Raw genomic sequence first — 19,756 nt, 5'->3', positions numbered from 1 at the left:
ATATATATTGAATCTCACTAAAAACATTACAATATTGCATTTCTCAAAGATGAGCCTCCAAGATGTCTCTATTCACCAAATTCTTAAAAAGCATAATAGTAACATTTCCTCTCCACAGGTAAAAAAAAAGTGCTACGGACACAAACACTAAAGACCCAAAGCTGCAATTGTAAAGGCAATTACATTTCCGAATTAACTACATTTGTTCCACAAACTCTTTAGCACAATCTTCCTTGAACTAAAAATACATCCATGGAGCAAAGATATGTATTTCTTATCTTGGGAAATCTATACAACAGTGCAAATAGTACAATTTCACTTGAAAATCATAGCCAAATTGAACATTTTTGACTAAAGATCATCAATTGATTGTTAGTCATTTGTTGTGTGAATTATAGGTAGCTAAAAAGTGCTAGTAGTGTAGGGGTATCATGCAAGATTCCCATTCTTGTGACCGGGGTTCGAGTCCCAGCTAGCGCATAAAAGTGTGTCTTTTCAATTCTATAAAATCTGTTAAATTAATATATAATTAATCTGTATAAAAAACATAGCTTTATTGCTTTTCTCAGAGATAGTCCTTGAAGATGTCTCAATTCACAAAATTCTTAAAAAGCATAGAGTTAACATTTTCTCTCCACAGGTAAAAAAAATGTACCAGTGATACAAACACTAAAGAGTTAAAGCTTTAATTGTGAAGTCAATTATATTTCTTAATTTTTTACATCTGCTCCACAATGTCATTATCAAATCTTTCCTTGAAAAAAAATACATCCAAAGATTAAATATATGTATTTCTTATTGTGGGAAACTTATAAGGCAGTGGAGATAGTACAACTTCACTTGAAAAACACAGTCACATTGCACAATTTTCACTAGAGATTAACAATTGATTGTAAGACTTCTTTTATGTGAATGTAGTTCTTTAAGAATGTGCTAGTGTAGGGGTATCATGCAAGATTATCATTCGTGCGACCTTGGTTTGAGACCTGGCTAGTGCATAATGTGTCTTTTGAATCCTATGAAATGTTTCAAATTAATATATATTGAATCTCACTAAAACAACTGCAATATTGCATTTCTCAGAGATTAGCATCCAAGATGTCTCTATTCACCAAATTCTTAAAAAGCATAGAAGTAACATTTCCTCTCCACAGGTAAAAAAAATGTGCTACTGACACAAACACTAAAGTCCCAAAGCTGCTATTGTAAACGCAATTACATTTCCGAATTATTTATATTTGCTCCACAAACTCTTTAGCACAATCTTCCTTGAACTAAAAATACATTCATGGAGCAAATGTATGTACTTCTTATCTTGGAAAATCTATTCTATAGTGCAAATAGTACAATTTCACTTGAAAATCATAGCCAAATTGAACATTTTTGACTAAAGATTATCAATTGATTGTTAGTTATTTGTTGTGCGAAATAAAGATTTCTGAAGAGCGCTAGTAGTGTAGGGGTATCATGCAAGATTCCCATTCTTGCGACCCGGGTTCGAGTCCCGGCTAGCGCATGAAAATGTGTTTTTTGAATCCTATGACATTTTTCAAATTAATATATATTGAATCTCACTAAAAACACTGCAATATTGCATTTCTCAGAGATTAGCATCCAAGATGTCTCTATTCACCAAATTCTTAAAAAGCATAGAAGTAACACTTCCTCTCCACAGGTAAAAAAAATGTGCTACTGACACAAACACTAAAGACCCAAAGCTGCTATTGTAAAGGCAATTACATTTCCGAATTATTTATATTTGTTCCACAAACTCTTTAGCACAATCTTCCTTGAACTAAAAATACATCCATGGAGCAAAGATATGTATTTCTTATCTTGGGAAATCTATACAACAGTGCAAATAGTACAATTTCACTTGAAAATCATAGCCAAATTGAACATTTTTGACTAAAGATCATCAATTGATTGTTAGTCATTTGTTGTGTAAATTATAGGTAGCTAAAAAGCGCGAGTAGTGTAGGGGTATCATGCAAGATTCCCATTCGTGCGACCCGGGTTCGCATCCCGGCTAGCCCATGAAAATGTGTTTTTTGAATCCTATGACATTTTTGCAATTTAATATATATTGAATCTCACTAAAAACATTACAATATTGCATTTCTCAAAGATGAGCCTCCAAGATGTCTCTATTCAGCAAATTCTTAAAAAGCATAATAGTAACATTTCCTCTCCACAGGTAAAAAAAAAGTGCTACGGACACAAACACTAAAGACCCAAAGCTGCTATTGTAAAGGCAATTACATTTCCCGAATTAACTACATTTGTTCCAAAAACTCTTTAGCACAATCTTCCTTGAACTAAAAATACATCCATGGAGCAAAGATATGTATTTCTTATCTTGGGAAATCTATACAACAGTGCAAATAGTACAATTTCACTTGAAAATCATAGCCAAATTGAACATTTTTGACTAAAGATCATCAATTGATTGTTAATCATTTGTTGTGTGAATTATAGGTAGCTAAAAAGCGCTAGTAGTGTAGGAGTATCATGCAAGATTCCCATTCTTGCGACCTGGGTTCGAGTCCCAGCTAGCGCATAAAAGTGTGTCTTTTCAATTCTATAAAATCTGTTAAATTAATATATAATTAATCTGTATAAAAAACATAGCTTTATTGCTTTTCTCAGAGATAGTCCTTGAAGATGTCTCAATTCACAAAATTCTTAAAAAGCATAGAGGTAACATTTTCTCTCCACAGGTAAAAAAAATGTACCAGTGATACAAACACTAAAGAGTTAAAGCTTTAATTGTGAAGTCAATTATATTTCTTAATTTTTTACATCGGCTCCACAATGTCATTATCAAATCTTTCCTTGAAAAAAAATGCATCCAAAGATTAAATATATGTATTTCTTATTGTGGGAAACTTATAAGGCAGTGGAGATAGTACAACTTCACTTGAAAAACACAGTCACATTGCACAATTTTCACTAGAGATTAACAATTGATTGTAAGACTTCTTTTATGTGAATGTAGTTCTTTAAGAATGTGCTAGTGTAGGGGTATCATGCAAGATTATCATTCGTGCGACCTTGGTTTGAGACCTGGCTAGTGCATAATGTGTCTTTTGAATCCTATGAAATGTTTCAAATTAATATATATTGAATCTCACTAAAAACACTGCAATATTGCATTTCTCAGAGATTAGCATCCAAGATGTCTCTATTCACCAAATTCTTAAAAAGCATAGAAGTAACACTTCCTCTCCACAGGTAAAAAAATTCTGCTACTGACACAAACACTAAAGTCCCAAAGCTGCTATTGTAAAGGCAATTACATTTCCGAATTATTTATATTTGCTCCAAAAACTCTTTAGCACAATCTTCCTTGAACTAAAAATACATCCATGGAGCAAATGTATGTACTTCTTATCTTGGGAAATCTATACTACAGTGCAAATAGAACAATTTCACTTGAAAATCATAGCCAAATTGCAAATTTTTGACTAAAGATTATCAATTGAGTGTTAGTCATTTGTTGTGTGAATTAAAGGTTTCTAAAGAGCACTAATAGAGTAGGGGTATCATGCAAGATTCCCATTCTTGCGGCCCGGGTTCGAGTCCCGGCTAGCGCAATGAAATGTGTCTTTTGAATCCTAAGACATTTTTCAAATTAATATATATTGAATCTAACTAAAAACATTACAATATTGCATTTCTCAAAGATGAGCCTGCAAGATGTCTCTATTCACCAAATTCTTAAAAAGCATAATAGTAACATTTCCTCTCCACAGGTAAAAAAAATGTGCTACTGACACAAACACTAAAGACCCAAAGCAGCTATTGTAAAGGCAATTACATTTCCGAATTATTTATATTTGTTCCACAAACTCTTTAGCACAATCTTCTTTGAACTAAAAATACATCCATGGAGCAAAGATATGTATTTCTTATCTTGGGAAATCTATACAACAGTGCAAATAGTACAATTTCACTTGAAAATCATAGCCAAATTGAACATTTTTGACTAAAGATCATCAATTGATTGTTAGTCATTTGTTGTGTGAATTATAGGTAGCTAAAAAGCGCTAGTAGTGTAGGGGTATCATGCAAGATTCCCATTCTTGCGACCCGGGTTCGAGTCCCGGCTAGCGCATGAAAGTGTGTCTTTTGAATTCTATAAAATCTGTTAAATTAATATATAATTAATCTGTATAAAAAACATAGCTTTATTGCTTTTCTCAGAGATAGTCCTTGAAAATGTATCAATTCACAAAATTTTTAAAAAGCATAGAGGTAACATTTTCTCTCCACAGGTAAAAAAAATGTACTAGTGATACAAACAGTAAAGAGTTAAAGCTTTAATTGTGAAGTCAATTATAATTCTTAATTTTTGACATCTGCTCCACAATGTCATTATCAAATCTTTCCTTGAAAAAAAATACATCCAAAGAGTAAATATATGTATTTCTTATTGTGGGAAACTTATAAGGCAGTGGAGATAGTACAACTTCACTTGAAAAACACCGTCACATTGCACAATTTTCACTAGAGATTAACAATTGATTGTAAGACTTCTTTTATGTGAATGTAGTTCTTTAAGAATGTGCTAGTGTAGGAGTATCATGCAAGATTATCATTCGTGCGACCTTGGTTTGAGACCCGGCTAGTGCATAATGTGTCTTTTGAATCCTATGAAATGTTTCAAATTAATATATATTGAATCTCACTAAAAACACTGCAATATTGCATTTCTCAGAGATTAGCATCCAAGATGTCTCTATTCACCAATTTCTTAAAAAGCATAGAAGTAACACTTCCTCTCCACAGGTAAAAAAATTGTGCTACTGGCACAAACACTGAAGTCCCAAAGCTGCTATTGTAAAGGCAATAACATTTCCGAATTATTTATATTTGCTCCACAAACTCTTTAGCACAATCTTCCTTGAACTAAAAATACATCCATGGAGAAAATGTATGTACTTCTTATCTTGGGAAATCTATACTACAGTGCAAATAGTACAATTTCACTTGAAAATCATAGCCAAATTGCACATTTTTAACTAAAGATTATCAATTGATTGTTAGTCATTTGTTATGTGAATTAAAAGTTTCTAAAGAGCGCTAGTAGTGTAGGGGTATCATGCAAGATTCCCATTCTTGTGACCCGGGTAAGAGTCCTGGCTAGCGCATGAAAATGTGTTTTTTGAATCCTATGACATTTTTCAAATGAATATATATTGAATCTCACTAAAAACATTACAATATTGCATTTCTCAAAGATGAGCCTCCAAGATGTCTCTATTCACCAAACTCTTAAAAAGCATAATAGTAACATTTCCTCTCCACAGGTAAAAAAAATGTGCTACTGACACAAACACTAAAGACCCAAAGCTACTATTGTAAAGGCAATTACATTTCCGAATTATTTATATTTGTTTCACAAACTCTTTAGCACAATCTTCCTTGAACTAAAAATACATCCATGGAGCAAAGATATGCATTTCTTATCTTGGGAAATCTATACAACAGTGCAAATAGTACAATTTCACTTGAAAATCATAGCCAAATTGAACATTTTTGACTAAAGATCATCAATTGATTGTTAGTCATTTGTTGTGTGAATTATAGGTAGCTAAAAAGCGCTAGTAGTGTAGCGGTATCATGCAAGATTCCAATTCTTGCGACCGGGGTTCGAGTCCCAGTTAGCGCATGAAAATGTGTTTTTTGAATCCTATGACATTTTTCAAATTAATATATATTGAATCTCACTAAAAACATTACAATATTGCATTTATCAAAGCTGAGCCTCCAAGATGTCTCTTTTCACCAAATTCTTAAAAAGCATAATAGTAACATTTCCTCTCCACAGGTAAAAAAAAAGTGCTACGGACACAAACACTAAAGACCCAAAGCTGCTATTGTAAAGGCAATTACATTTCCGAATTAACTACATTTGTTCCACAAACTCTTTAGCACAATCTTCCTTGAACTAAAAATACATCCATGGAGCAAAGATATGTATTTCTTATCTTGGGAAATCTATACAACAGTGCAAATAGTACAATTTCACTTGAAATTCATAGCCAGATTGAACATTTTTGACTAAAGATCATCAATTGATTGTTAGTCATTTGTTGTGTGAATTATAGGTAGCTAAAAAGTGCTAGTAGTGTAGGGGTATCATGCAAGATTCCCATTCTTGCGACCCGGGTTCGAGTCCCGGTTAGCGCATGAATATGTGTTTTTTGAATCCTATGAAATGTTTCAAATTAATATATATTGAATCTCACTAAAAACACTGCAATATTGCATTTCTCAGAGATTAGCATCCAAGATGTCTCTATTCACCAAATTCTTAAAAAGCATAGAAGTAACACTTCCTCTCCACAGGTAAAAAAATTGTGCTACTGGCACAAACACTAAAGTCCCAAAGCTGCCATTGTAAAGGCAATAACATTTCCGAATTATTTATATTTGCTCCACAAACTCTTTAGCACAATCTTCCTTGAACTAAAAATACATCCATGGAGAAAATGTATGTACTTCTTATATTGGGAAATCTATACTACAGTGCAAATAGTACAATTTCACTTGAAAATCATAGCCAAATTGCACATTATTGACTAAAGATTATCAATTGATTGTTAGTCATTTGTTATGTGAATTAAAAGTTTCTAAAGAGCGCTAGTAGTGTTAGGGGTATCATGCAAGATTCCCATTCTTGTGATCCGGGTTAGAGTCCCGGCTAGCGCATGAAAATGTGTTTTTTGAATCCTATGACATTTTTCAAATGAATATATATTGAATCTCACTAAAAACATTACAATATTGCATTTCTCAAAGATGAGCCTCCAAGATGTCTCTATTCACCAAATTCTTAAAAAGCATAATAGTAACATTTCCTCTCCACAGGTAAAAAAAATGTGCTACTGACACAAACACTAAAGACCCAAAGCTGCTATTGTAAAGGCAATTACATTTCCGAATTATTTATATTTGTTCCACAAACTCTTTAGCACAATAAACCTTGAACTAAAAATACATCCATGGAGCAAAGATATGTATTTCTTATCTTGGGAAATCTATACAACAGTGCAAATAGTACAATTTCACTTGAAAATCATAGCCAAATTGAACATTTTTGACTAAAGATCATCAATTGATTGTTAGTCATTTGTTGTGTGAATTATAGGTAGCTAAAAAGCGCTAGTAGTGTAGGGGTATCATGCAAGATTCCCATTCTTGCGACCCGGGTTCGAGTCCCGGCTAGCGCATGAAAATGTGTTTTTTGAATCCTATGACATTTTTCAAATTAATATATATTGAATCTCACTAAAAACATTACAATACTGCATTTATCAAAGATGAGCCTCCAAGATGTCTCTATTCACCAAATTCTTAAAAAGCATAATAGTAACATTTCCTCTCCACAGGTAAAAAAAAAGTGCTACGGACACAAACACTAAAGACCCAAAGCTGCTATTGTAAAGGCAATTACATTTCCGACTTAACTACATTTGTTCCACAAACTCTTTAGCACAATCTTCCTTGAACTAAATATACATCCATGGAGCAAAGATATGTATTTCTTATCTTGGGAAATCTATACAACAGTGCAAATAGTACAATTTCACTTGAAAATCATAGCCAAATTGAAAATTTTTGACTAAAGATCATCAATTGATTGCTAGTCATTTGTTGTGTGAATTATAGGTAGCTAAAAAGTGCTAGTAAAGTAGGGGTAACATGCAAGATTCCCATTCTTGCGACCTGGGTTCGAGTCCCAGCTAGCACATAAAAGTGTGTCTTTTGAAATCTATAAAATCTGTTAAATTAATATATAATTAATCTGTATAAAAAACATAGCTTTATTGCTTTTCTCAGAGATAGTCCTTGAAGATGTCTCAATTCACAAAATTCTTAAAAAGCATAGCGGTAACATTTTCTCTCCACAGGTAAAAAAAATGTACCAGTGATACAAACACTAAAGAGTTAAAGCTTTAATTGTGAAGTCAATTATATTTCTTAATTTTTTACATCTGCTCCACAATGTCATTATCAAATCTTTCCTTGAAAAAAAATACATCCAAAGAGTAAATATATGTATTTCTTATTGTGGGAAACTTATAAGGCAGTGGAGATAGTACAACTTCACTTGAAAAACACAGTCACATTGCACAATTTTCACTAGAGATTAACAATTGATTGCAAGACTTCTTTTATGTGAATGTAGTTCTTTAAGAATGTGCTAGTGTAGGGGTATCATGCAAGATTATCATTCGTGCGACCTTGGTTTGAGACCCGGCTAGTGCATAATGTGTCTTTTGAATCCTATGAAATGTTTCAAATTAATATATATTGAATCTCACTAAAAACACTGCAATATTGCATTTCTCAGAGATTAGCATCCAAGATGTCTCTATTCACCAAATTCTTAAAAAGCATAGAAGTAACACTTCCTCTCCACAGGTAAAAAAATTGTGCTACTGGCACAAACACTAAAGTCCCAAAGCTGCTATTGTAAAGGCAATAACATTTCCGAATTATTTATATTTGCTCCACTAACTCTTTAGCACAATCTTCCTTGAACTAAAAATACATCCATGGAGAAAATGTATGTACTTCTTATCTTGGGAAATCTATACAACAGTGCAAATAGTACAATTTCACTTGAAAATCATAGCCAAATTGCACATTTTTGACTAAAGATTATCAATTGATTGTTAGTCATTTGTTATGTGAATTAAAAGTTTCTAAAGAGCGCTAGTAGTGTAGGGGTATCATGCAAGATTCCCATTCTTGTGACCTAGGTTAGAGTCCCGGCGAGCGCATGAAAATGTGTTTTTTGAATCCTATGACATTTTTCAAATTAATATATATTGAATCTCACTAAAAACATTACAATATTGCATTTCTCAAAGATGAGCCTCCAAGATGTCTCTATTCACCAAATTCTTAAAAAGCATAATAGTAACATTTCCTCTCCACAGGTAAAAAAAAAGTGCTACAGACACAAACACTAAAGACCCAAAGCTGCTATTGTAAAGGCAATTACATTTCCGAATTAACTACATTTATTCCAAAAACTCTTTAGCACAATCTTCCTTGAACTAAAAATACATCCATGGAGCAAAGATATGTATTTCTTATCTTGGGAAATCTATACAACAGTGCAAATAGTACAATTTCACTTGAAAATCATAGCCAAATTGAACATTTTTGACTAAAGATCATCAATTGATTGTTAGTCATTTGTTGTGTGAATTATAGGTAGCTAAAAAACTCTAGTAGTGTAGGGGTATCATGCAAGATTCCCATTCTTGCGACCTGGGTTTGAGTCCCAGCTAGCGCATAAAAGTGTGTCTTTTGAATTCTATAAAATCTGTTAAATTAATATATAATTAATCTGTATAAAAAACATAGCTTTATTGCTTTTCTCAGAGATAGTCCTTGAAAATGTATCAATTCACAAAATTCTTAAAAAGCATAGAGGTAACATTTTCTCTCCACAGGTAAAAAAAATGTACTAGTGATACAAACACTAAAGAGTTAAAGCTTTAATTGTGAAGTCAATTATTTTTCTTAATTTTTGACATCTGCTCCACAATGTCATTATCAAATCTTTCCTTGAAAAAAAATACATCCAAAGAGTAAATATATGTATTTCTTATTGTGGGAAACTTATAAGGCAGTGGAGATAGTAAAACTTCACTTGAAAAACACCGTCACATTGCACAATTTTCACTAGAGATTAACAATTGATTGTAAGACTTCTTTTATGTGAATGTAGTTCTTTAAGAATGTGCTAGTGTAGGGGTATCATGCAAGATTATCATTCGTGCGACCTTGGTTTGAGACCCGGCTAGTGCATAATGTGTCTTTTGAATCCTATGAAATGTTTCAAATTAATATATATTGAATCTCACTAAAAACACTGCAATATTGCATTTCTCAGAGATTAGCATCCAAGATGTTTCTATTCACCAAATTCTTAAAAAGCATAGAAGTAACACTTCCTCTCCACAGGTAAAAAAATTATGCTACTGGCACAAACACTAAAGTCCCAAAGCTGCTATTGTAAAGGCAATAACATTTCCAAATTATTTATATTTGCTCCACAAACTCTTTAGCACAATCTTCCTTGAACCAAAAATACATCCATGGAGAAAATGTATGTACTTCTTATCTTGGGAAATCTATACAACAGTGCAAATAGTACAATTTCACTTGAAAATCATAGCCAAATTGCACATTTTTGACTAGAGATTATCAATTGATTGTTAGTCATTTGTTATGTGAATTAAAAGTTTCTAAAGAGCGCTAGTAGTGTAGGGGTATCATGCAAGATTCCCATTCTTGTGACCCGGGTTAGAGTCCTGGCTAGCGCATGAAAATGTGTTTTTTGAATCCTATGACATTTTTCAAATTAATATATATTGAATCTCACTAAAAACATTACAATATTGCATTTCTCAAAGATGAGCCTCCAAGATGTCTCTATTCACCAAATTCTTAAAAAGCATAATAGTAACATTTCCTCTCCACAGGTAAAAAAAAAGTGCTACGGACACAAACACTAAAGACCCAAAGCTGCAATTGTAAAGGCAATTACATTTCCGAATTAACTACATTTGTTCCAAAAACTCTTTAGCACAATCTTCCTTGAACTAAAAATACATCCATGGAGCAAAGATATGTATTTCTTATCTTGGGAAATCTATACAACAGTGCAAATAGTACAATTTCACTTGAAAATCATAGCCAAATTGAACATTTTTGACTAAAGATCATCAATTGATTGTTAGTCATTTGTTGTGTGAATTATAGGTAGCTAAAAAGTGCTAGTAGTGTAGGGGTATCATGCAAGATTCCCATTCTTGTGACCGGGGTTCGAGTCCCAGCTAGCGCATAAAAGTGTGTCTTTTCAATTCTATAAAATCTGTTAAATTAATATATAATTAATCTGTATAAAAAACATAGCTTTATTGCTTTTCTCAGAGATAGTCCTTGAAGATGTCTCAATTCACAAAATTCTTAAAAAGCATAGAGTTAACATTTTCTCTCCACAGGTAAAAAAAATGTACCAGTGATACAAACACTAAAGAGTTAAAGCTTTAATTGTGAAGTCAATTATATTTCTTAATTTTTTACATCTGCTCCACAATGTCATTATCAAATCTTTCCTTGAAAAAAAATACATCCAAAGATTAAATATATGTATTTCTTATTGTGGGAAACTTATAAGGCAGTGGAGATAGTACAACTTCACTTGAAAAACACAGTCACATTGCACAATTTTCACTAGAGATTAACAATTGATTGTAAGACTTCTTTTATGTGAATGTAGTTCTTTAAGAATGTGCTAGTGTAGGGGTATCATGCAAGATTATCATTCGTGCGACCTTGGTTTGAGACCTGGCTAGTGCATAATGTGTCTTTTGAATCCTATGAAATGTTTCAAATTAATATATATTGAATCTCACTAAAACAACTGCAATATTGCATTTCTCAGAGATTAGCATCCAAGATGTCTCTATTCACCAAATTCTTAAAAAGCATAGAAGTAACACTTCCTCTCCACAGGTAAAAAAAATGTGCTACTGACACAAACACTAAAGTCCCAAAGCTGCTATTGTAAACGCAATTACATTTCCTAATTATTTATATTTGCTCCACAAACTCTTTAGCACAATCTTCCTTGAACTAAAAATACATTCATGGAGCAAATGTATGTACTTCTTATCTTGGGAAATCTATTCTATAGTGCAAATAGTACAATTTCACTTGAAAATCATAGCCAAATTGAACATTTTTGACTAAAGATTATCAATTGATTGTTAGTTATTTGTTGTGCGAATTAAAGATTTCTAAAGAGCGCTAGTAGTGTAGGGGTATCATGCAAGATTCCCATTCTTGCGACCCGGGTTCGAGTCCCGGCTAGCGCATGAAAATGTGTTTTTTGAATCCTATGACATTTTTCAAATTAATATATATTGAATCTCACTAAAAACACTGCAATATTGCATTTCTCAGAGATTAGCATCCAAGATGTCTCTATTCACCAAATTCTTAAAAAGCATAGAAGTAACACTTCCTCTCCACAGGTAAAAAAAATGTGCTACTGACACAAACACTAAAGACCCAATGCTGCTATTGTAAAGGCAATTACATTTCCGAATTATTTATATTTGTTCCACAAACTCTTTAGCACAATCTTCCTTGAACTAAAAATACATCCATGGAGCAAAGATATGTATTTCTTATCTTGGGAAATCTATACAACAGTGCAAATAGTACAATTTCACTTGAAAATCATAGCCAAATTGAACATTTTTGACTAAAGATCATCAATTGATTGTTAGTCATTTGTTGTGTAAATTATAGGTAGCTAAAAAGCGCGAGTAGTGTAGGGGTATCATGCAAGATTCCCATTCGTGCGACCCGGGTTCGCGTCCCGGCTAGCCCATGAAAATGTGTTTTTTGAATCCTATGACATTTTTCAAATTAATATATATTGAATCTCACTAAAAACATTACAATATTGCATTTCTCAAAGATGAGCCTCCAAGATGTCTCTATTCAGCAAATTCTTAAAAAGCATAATAGTAACATTTCCTCTCCACAGGTAAAAAAAAAGTGCTACGGACACAAACACTAAAGACCCAAAGCTGCTATTGTAAAGGCAATTACATTTCCCGAATTAACTACATTTGTTCCAAAAACTCTTTAGCACAATCTTCCTTGAACTAAAAATACATCCATGGAGCAAAGATATGTATTTCTTATCTTGGGAAATCTATACAACAGTGCAAATAGTACAATTTCACTTGAAAATCATAGCCAAATTGAACATTTTTGACTAAAGATCATCAATTGATTGTTAATCATTTGTTGTGTGAATTATAGGTAGCTAAAAATCGCTAGTAGTGTAGGAGTATCATGCAAGATTCCCATTCTTGCGACCTGGGTTCGAGTCCCAGCTAGCGCATAAAAGTGTGTCTTTTCAATTCTATAAAATCTGTTAAATTAATATATAATTAATCTGTATAAAAAACATAGCTTTATTGCTTTTCTCAGAGATAGTCCTTGAAGATGTCTCAATTCACAAAATTCTTAAAAAGCATAGAGGTAACATTTTCTCTCCACAGGTAAAAAAAATGTACCAGTGATACAAACACTAAAGAGTTAAAGCTTTAATTGTGAAGTCAATTATATTTCTTAATTTTTTACATCGGCTCCACAATGTCATTATCAAATCTTTCCTTGAAAAAAAATGCATCCAAAGATTAAATATATGTATTTCTTATTGTGGGAAACTTATAAGGCAGTGGAGATAGTACAACTTCACTTGAAAAACACAGTCACATTGCACAATTTTCACTAGAGATTAACAATTGATTGTAAGACTTCTTTTATGTGAATGTAGTTCTTTAAGAATGTGCTAGTGTAGGGGTATCATGCAAGATTATCATTCGTGCGACCTTGGTTTGAGACCTGGCTAGTGCATAATGTGTCTTTTGAATCCTATGAAATGTTTCAAATTAATATATATTGAATCTCACTAAAAACACTGCAATATTGCATTTCTCAGAGATTAGCATCCAAGATGTCTCTATTCACCAAATTCTTAAAAAGCATAGAAGTAACACTTCCTCTCCACAGGTAAAAAAATTGTGCTACTGACACAAACACTAAAGTCCCAAAGCTGCTATTGTAAAGGCAATTACATTTCCGAATTATTTATATTTGCTCCAAAAACTCTTTAGCACAATCTTCCTTGAACTAAAAATACATCCATGGAGCAAATGTATGTACTTCTTATCTTGGGAAATCTATACTACAGTGCAAATAGAACAATTTCACTTGAAAATCATAGCCAAATTGCAAATTTTTGACTAAAGATTATCAATTGAGTGTTAGTCATTTGTTGTGTGAATTAAAGGTTTCTAAAGAGCACTAATAGAGTAGGGGTATCATGCAAGATTCCCATTCTTGCGGCCCGGGTTCGAGTCCCGGCTAGCGCAATGAAATGTGTCTTTTGAATCCTAAGACATTTTTCAAATTAATATATATTGAATCTAACTAAAAACATTACAATATTGCATTTCTCAAAGATGAGCCTCCAAGATGTCTCTATTCACCAAATTCTTAAAAAGCATAATAGTAACATTTCCTCTCCACAGGTAAAAAAAATGTGCTACTGACACAAACACTAAAGACCCAAAGCAGCTATTGTAAAGGCAATTACATTTCCGAATTATTTATATTTGTTCCACAAACTCTTTAGCACAATCTTCTTTGAACTAAAAATACATCCATGGAGCAAAGATATGTATTTCTTATCTTGGGAAATCTATACAACAGTGCAAATAGTACAATTTCACTTGAAAATCATAGCCAAATTGAACATTTTTGACTAAAGATCATCAATTGATTGTTAGTCATTTGTTGTGTGAATTATAGGTAGCTAAAAAGCGCTAGTAGTGTAGGGGTATCATGCAAGATTCCCATTCTTGCGACCCGGGTTCGAGTCCCGGCTAGCGCATGAAAGTGTGTCTTTTGAATTCTATAAAATCTGTTAAATTAATATATAATTAATCTGTATAAAAAACATAGCTTTATTGCTTTTCTCAGAGATAGTCCTTGAAAATGTATCAATTCACAAAATTTTTAAAAAGCATAGAGGTAACATTTTCTCTCCACAGGTAAAAAAAATGTACTAGTGACACAAACACTAAAGAGTTAAAGCTTTAATTGTGAAGTCAATTATAATTCTTAATTTTTGACATCTGCTCCACAATGTCATTATCAAATCTTTCCTTGAAAAAAAATACATCCAAAGAGTAAATATATGTATTTCTTATTGTGGGAAACTTATAAGGCAGTGGAGATAGTACAACTTCACTTGAAAAACACCGTCACATTGCACAATTTTCACTAGAGATTAACAATTGATTGTAAGACTTCTTTTATGTGAATGTAGTTCTTTAAGAATGTGCTAGTGTAGGGGTATCATGCAAGATTATCATTCGTGCGACCTTGGTTTGAGACCCGGCTAGTGCATAATGTGTCTTTTGAATCCTATGAAATGTTTCAAATTAATATATATTGAATCTCACTAAAAACACTGCAATATTGCATTTCTCAGAGATTAGCATCCAAGATGTTTCTATTCACCAAATTCTTAAAAAGCATAGAAGTAACACTTCCTCTCCACAGGTAAAAAAAATTATGCTACTGGCACAAACACTAAAGTCCCAAAGCTGCTATTGTAAAGGCAATAACATTTCCAAATTATTTATATTTGCTCCACAAACTCTTTAGCACAATCTTCCTTGAACTAAAAATACATCCATGGAGAAAATGTATGTACTTCTTATCTTGGGAAATCTATACAACAGTGCAAATAGTACAATTTCACTTGAAAATCATAGCCAAATTGCACATTTTTGACTAAAGATTATCAATTGATTGTTAGTCATTTGTTATGTGAATTAAAAGTTTCTAAAGAGCGCTAGTAGTGTAGGGGTATCATGCAAGATTCCCATTCTTGTGACCCGGGTTAGAGTCCTGGCTAGCGCATGAAAATGTGTTTTTTGAATCCTATGACATTTTTCAAATTAATATATATTGAATCTCACTAGAAACATTACAATATTGCATTTCTCAAAGATGAGCCTCCAAGATGTCTCTATTCACCAAATTCTTAAAAAGCATAATAGTAACATTTCCTCTCCACAGGTAAAAAAAAAGTGCTACGGACACAAACACTAAAGACCCAAAGCTGCAATTGTAAAGGCAATTACATTTCCGAATTAACTACATTTGTTCCAAAAACTCTTTAGCACAATCTTCCTTGAACTAAAAATACATCCATGGAGCAAAGATATGTATTTCTTATCTTGGGAAATCTATACAACAGTGCAAATAGTACAATTTCACTTGAAAATCATAGCCAAATTGAACATTTTTGACTAAAGATCATCAATTGATTTTTAGTCATTTGTTGTGTGAATTATAGGTAGCTAAAAAGCGCTAGTAGTGTAGGGGTATCATGCAAGATTCCCATTCTTGCGACCTGGGTTTGAGTCCCGGCTAGCGCATAAAAGTGTGTCTTTTGAATTCTATAAAATCTGTTAAATTAATATATAATTAATCTGTATAAAAAACATAGCTTTATTGCTTTTCTCAGAGATAGTCCTTGAAGATGTCTCAATTCACAAAATTCTTAAAAACCATAGAGGTAACATTTTCTCTCCACAGGTAAAAAAAATGTACCAGTGATACAAACACTAAAGAGTTAAAGCTTTAATTGTGAAGTCAATTATATTTCTTAATTTTTTACATCTGCTCCACAATGTCATTATCAAATCTTTCCTTGAAAAAAAATGCATCCAAAGATTAAATATATGTATTTCTTATTGTGGGAAACTTATAAGGCAGTGGAGATAGTACAGCTTCACTTGAAAAACACCATCACATTGCACAATTTTCACTAGAGATTAACAATTGATTGTAAGACTTCTTTTATGTGAATGTAGTTCTTTAAGAATGTGCTAGTGTAGGGGTATCATGCAAGATTATCATTCGTGCGACCTTGGTTTGAGACCTGGCTAGAGCATAATGTGTCTTTTGAATCCTATGAAATGTTTCAAATTAATATATATTGAATCTCACTAAAAACACTGCAATATTGCATTTCTCAGAGATTTGCATCCAAGATGTCTCTATTCACCAAATTCTTAAAAAGCATAGAAGTAACACTTCCTCTCCACAGGTAAAAAAAATAGTGCTACTGACACAAACACTAAAGTCCCAAAGCTGCTATTGTAAAGGCAATTACATTTCCGAATTATTTATATTTGCTCCAAAAACTCTTTAGCACAATCTTCCTTGAACTAAAAATACAGCCATGGAGCAAATGTATGTACTTCTTATCTTGGGAAATCTATACAACAGTGCAAATAGTACAATTTCACTTGAAAATCATAGCCAAATTGAACATTTTTGACTAAAGATCATCAATTGATTGTTAATCATTTGTTGTGTGAATTATAGGTAGCTAAAAAGCGCTAGTAGTGTAGGAGTATCATGCAAGATTCCCATTCTTGCGACCTGGGTTCGAGTCCCAGCTAGCGCATAAAAGTGTGTCTTTTCAATTCTATAAAATCTGTTAAATTAATATATAATTAATCTGTAGAAAAAACATAGCTTTATTGCTTTTCTCAGAGATAGTCTTTGAAGATGTCTCAATTCACAAAATTCTTAAAAAGCATAGAAGTAACACTTCCTCTCCACAGGTAAAAAAATTATGCTACTGGCACAAACACTAAAGTCCCAAAGCTGCTATTGTAAAGGCAATAACATTTCCAAATTATTTATATTTGCTCCACAAACTCTTTAGCACAATCTTCCTTGAACTAAAAATACATCCATGGAGAAAATGTATGTACTTCTTATCTTGGGAAATCTATACAACAGTGCAAATAGTACAATTTCACTTGAAAATCATAGCCAAATTGCACATTTTTGACTAAAGATTATCAATTGATTGTTAGTCATTTGTTATGTGAATTAAAAGTTTCTAAAGAGCGCTAGTAGTGTAGGGGTATCATGCAAGATTCCCATTCTTGTGACCCGGGTTAGAGTCCTGGCTAGCCCATGAAAATGTGTTTTTTGAATCCTATGACATTTTTCAAATTAATATATATTGAATCTCACTAAAAACATTACAATATTGCATTTCTCAAAGATGAGCCTCCAAGATGTCTCTATTCACCAAATTCTTAAAAAGCATAATAGTAACATTTCCTCTCCACAGGTAAAAAAAAAGTGCTACGGACACAAACACTAAAGACCCAAAGCTGCTATTGTAAAGGCAATTACATTTCCCGAATTAACTACATTTGTTCCAAAAACTCTTTAGCACAATCTTCCTTGAACTAAAAATACATCCATGGAGCAAAGATATGTATTTCTTATCTTGGGAAATCTATACAACAGTGCAAATAGTACAATTTCACTTGAAAATCATAGCCAAATTGAACATTTTTGACTAAAGATCATCAATTGATTGTTAATCATTTGTTGTGTGAATTATAGGTAGCTAAAAAGCGCTAGTAGTGTAGGAGTATCATGCAAGATTCCCATTCTTGCGACCTGGGTTCGAGTCCCAGCTAGCGCATAAAAGTGTGTCTTTTCAATTCTATAAAATCTGTTAAATTAATATATAATTAATCTGTATAAAAAACATAGCTTTATTGCTTTTCTCAGAGATAGTCCTTGAAGATGTCTCAATTCACAAAATTCTTAAAAAGCATAGAGGTAACATTTTCTCTCCACAGGTAAAAAAAATGTACCAGTGATACAAACACTAAAGAGTTAAAGCTTTAATTGTGAAGTCAATTATATTTCTTAATTTTTTACATCGGCTCCACAATGTCATTATCAAATCTTTCCTTGAAAAAAAATGCATCCAAAGATTAAATATATGTATTTCTTATTGTGGGAAACTTATAAGGCAGTGGAGATAGTACAACTTCACTTGAAAAACACAGTCACATTGCACAATTTTCACTAGAGATTAACAATTGATTGTAAGACTTCTTTTATGTGAATGTAGTTCTTTAAGAATGTGCTAGTGTAGGGGTATCATGCAAGATTATCATTCGTGCGACCTTGGTTTGAGACCTGGCTAGTGCATAATGTGTCTTTTGAATCCTATGAAATGTTTCAAATTAATATATATTGAATCTCACTAAAAACACTGCAATATTGCATTTCTCAGAGATTAGCATCCAAGATGTCTCTATTCACCAAATTCTTAAAAAGCATAGAAGTAACACTTCCTCTCCACAGGTAAAAAAATTGTGCTACTGACACAAACACTAAAGTCCCAAAGCTGCTATTGTAAAGGCAATTACATTTCCGAATTATTTATATTTGCTCCAAAAACTCTTTAGCACAATCTTCCTTGAACTAAAAATACATCCATGGAGCAAATGTATGTACTTCTTATCTTGGGAAATCTATACTACAGTGCAAATAGAACAATTTCACTTGAAAATCATAGCCAAATTGCAAATTTTTGACTAAAGATTATCAATTGAGTGTTAGTCATTTGTTGTGTGAATTAAAGGCTTCTAAAGAGCACTAATAGAGTAGGGGTATCATGCAAGATTCCCATTCTTGCGGCCCGGGTTCGAGTCCCGGCTAGCGCAATGAAATGTGTCTTTTGAATCCTAAGACATTTTTCAAATTAATATATATTGAATCTAACTAAAAACATTACAATATTGCATTTCTCAAAGATGAGCCTCCAATATGTCTCTATTCACCAAATTCTTAAAAAGCATAATAGTAACATTTCCTCTCCACAGGTAAAAAAAATGTGCTACTGACACAAACACTAAAGACCCAAAGCAGCTATTGTAAAGGCAATTACATTTCCGAATTATTTATATTTGTTCCACAAACTCTTTAGCACAATCTTCTTTGAACTAAAAATACATCCATGGAGCAAAGATATGTATTTCTTATCTTGGGAAATCTATACAACAGTGCAAATAGTACAATTTCACTTGAAAATCATAGCCAAATTGAACATTTTTGACTAAAGATCATCAATTGATTTTTAGTCATTTGTTGTGTGAATTATAGGTAGCTAAAAAGCGCTAGTAGTGTAGGGGTATCATGCAAGATTCCCATTCTTGCGACCCGGGTTCGAGTCCCGGCTAGCGCATGAAAGTGTGTCTTTTGAATTCTATAAAATCTGTTAAATTAATATATAATT

General features: G+C 32.5%; 12 non-coding genes across 12 annotated transcripts; all 12 read left to right on the top strand.

The window, feature by feature from the left end:
- The first annotated feature begins 1,445 nt into the window (after window positions 1-1,445).
- TRNAG-CCC (transfer RNA glycine (anticodon CCC)) lies at window positions 1,446-1,516 on the top strand. The gene has a single exon. It is a non-coding gene; the product is annotated as a tRNA-Gly (tRNA).
- Window positions 1,517-2,489: 973 nt separating this feature from the next.
- On the top strand, window positions 2,490-2,560 carry TRNAG-CCC (transfer RNA glycine (anticodon CCC)). Its single transcript has one exon. It is a non-coding gene; the product is annotated as a tRNA-Gly (tRNA).
- A 1,486-nt stretch (window positions 2,561-4,046) lies between these two features.
- TRNAG-CCC (transfer RNA glycine (anticodon CCC)) lies at window positions 4,047-4,117 on the top strand. The gene has a single exon. It is a non-coding gene; the product is annotated as a tRNA-Gly (tRNA).
- Window positions 4,118-5,603: 1,486 nt separating this feature from the next.
- Window positions 5,604-5,674, top strand: TRNAW-CCA (transfer RNA tryptophan (anticodon CCA)). The gene has a single exon. It is a non-coding gene; the product is annotated as a tRNA-Trp (tRNA).
- A 450-nt stretch (window positions 5,675-6,124) lies between these two features.
- On the top strand, window positions 6,125-6,195 carry TRNAG-CCC (transfer RNA glycine (anticodon CCC)). Its single transcript has one exon. It is a non-coding gene; the product is annotated as a tRNA-Gly (tRNA).
- Window positions 6,196-7,167: 972 nt separating this feature from the next.
- On the top strand, window positions 7,168-7,238 carry TRNAG-CCC (transfer RNA glycine (anticodon CCC)). Its single transcript has one exon. It is a non-coding gene; the product is annotated as a tRNA-Gly (tRNA).
- A 4,600-nt stretch (window positions 7,239-11,838) lies between these two features.
- On the top strand, window positions 11,839-11,909 carry TRNAG-CCC (transfer RNA glycine (anticodon CCC)). Its single transcript has one exon. It is a non-coding gene; the product is annotated as a tRNA-Gly (tRNA).
- A 2,529-nt stretch (window positions 11,910-14,438) lies between these two features.
- Window positions 14,439-14,509, top strand: TRNAG-CCC (transfer RNA glycine (anticodon CCC)). The gene has a single exon. It is a non-coding gene; the product is annotated as a tRNA-Gly (tRNA).
- Window positions 14,510-15,996: 1,487 nt separating this feature from the next.
- On the top strand, window positions 15,997-16,067 carry TRNAG-CCC (transfer RNA glycine (anticodon CCC)). Its single transcript has one exon. It is a non-coding gene; the product is annotated as a tRNA-Gly (tRNA).
- A 966-nt stretch (window positions 16,068-17,033) lies between these two features.
- TRNAG-CCC (transfer RNA glycine (anticodon CCC)) lies at window positions 17,034-17,104 on the top strand. Its single transcript has one exon. It is a non-coding gene; the product is annotated as a tRNA-Gly (tRNA).
- A 973-nt stretch (window positions 17,105-18,077) lies between these two features.
- On the top strand, window positions 18,078-18,148 carry TRNAG-CCC (transfer RNA glycine (anticodon CCC)). The gene has a single exon. It is a non-coding gene; the product is annotated as a tRNA-Gly (tRNA).
- A 1,486-nt stretch (window positions 18,149-19,634) lies between these two features.
- TRNAG-CCC (transfer RNA glycine (anticodon CCC)) lies at window positions 19,635-19,705 on the top strand. The gene has a single exon. It is a non-coding gene; the product is annotated as a tRNA-Gly (tRNA).
- Window positions 19,706-19,756: the final 51 nt, after the last annotated feature.

Source organism: Taudactylus pleione, unplaced genomic scaffold (assembly GCF_031769625.1).
Source record: "Taudactylus pleione unplaced genomic scaffold, aTauple2 ptg000497l, whole genome shotgun sequence".
Taxonomy (NCBI): domain Eukaryota; kingdom Metazoa; phylum Chordata; class Amphibia; order Anura; family Myobatrachidae; genus Taudactylus; species Taudactylus pleione.
This window is presented reverse-complemented; position numbering and strand designations above follow the sequence as displayed.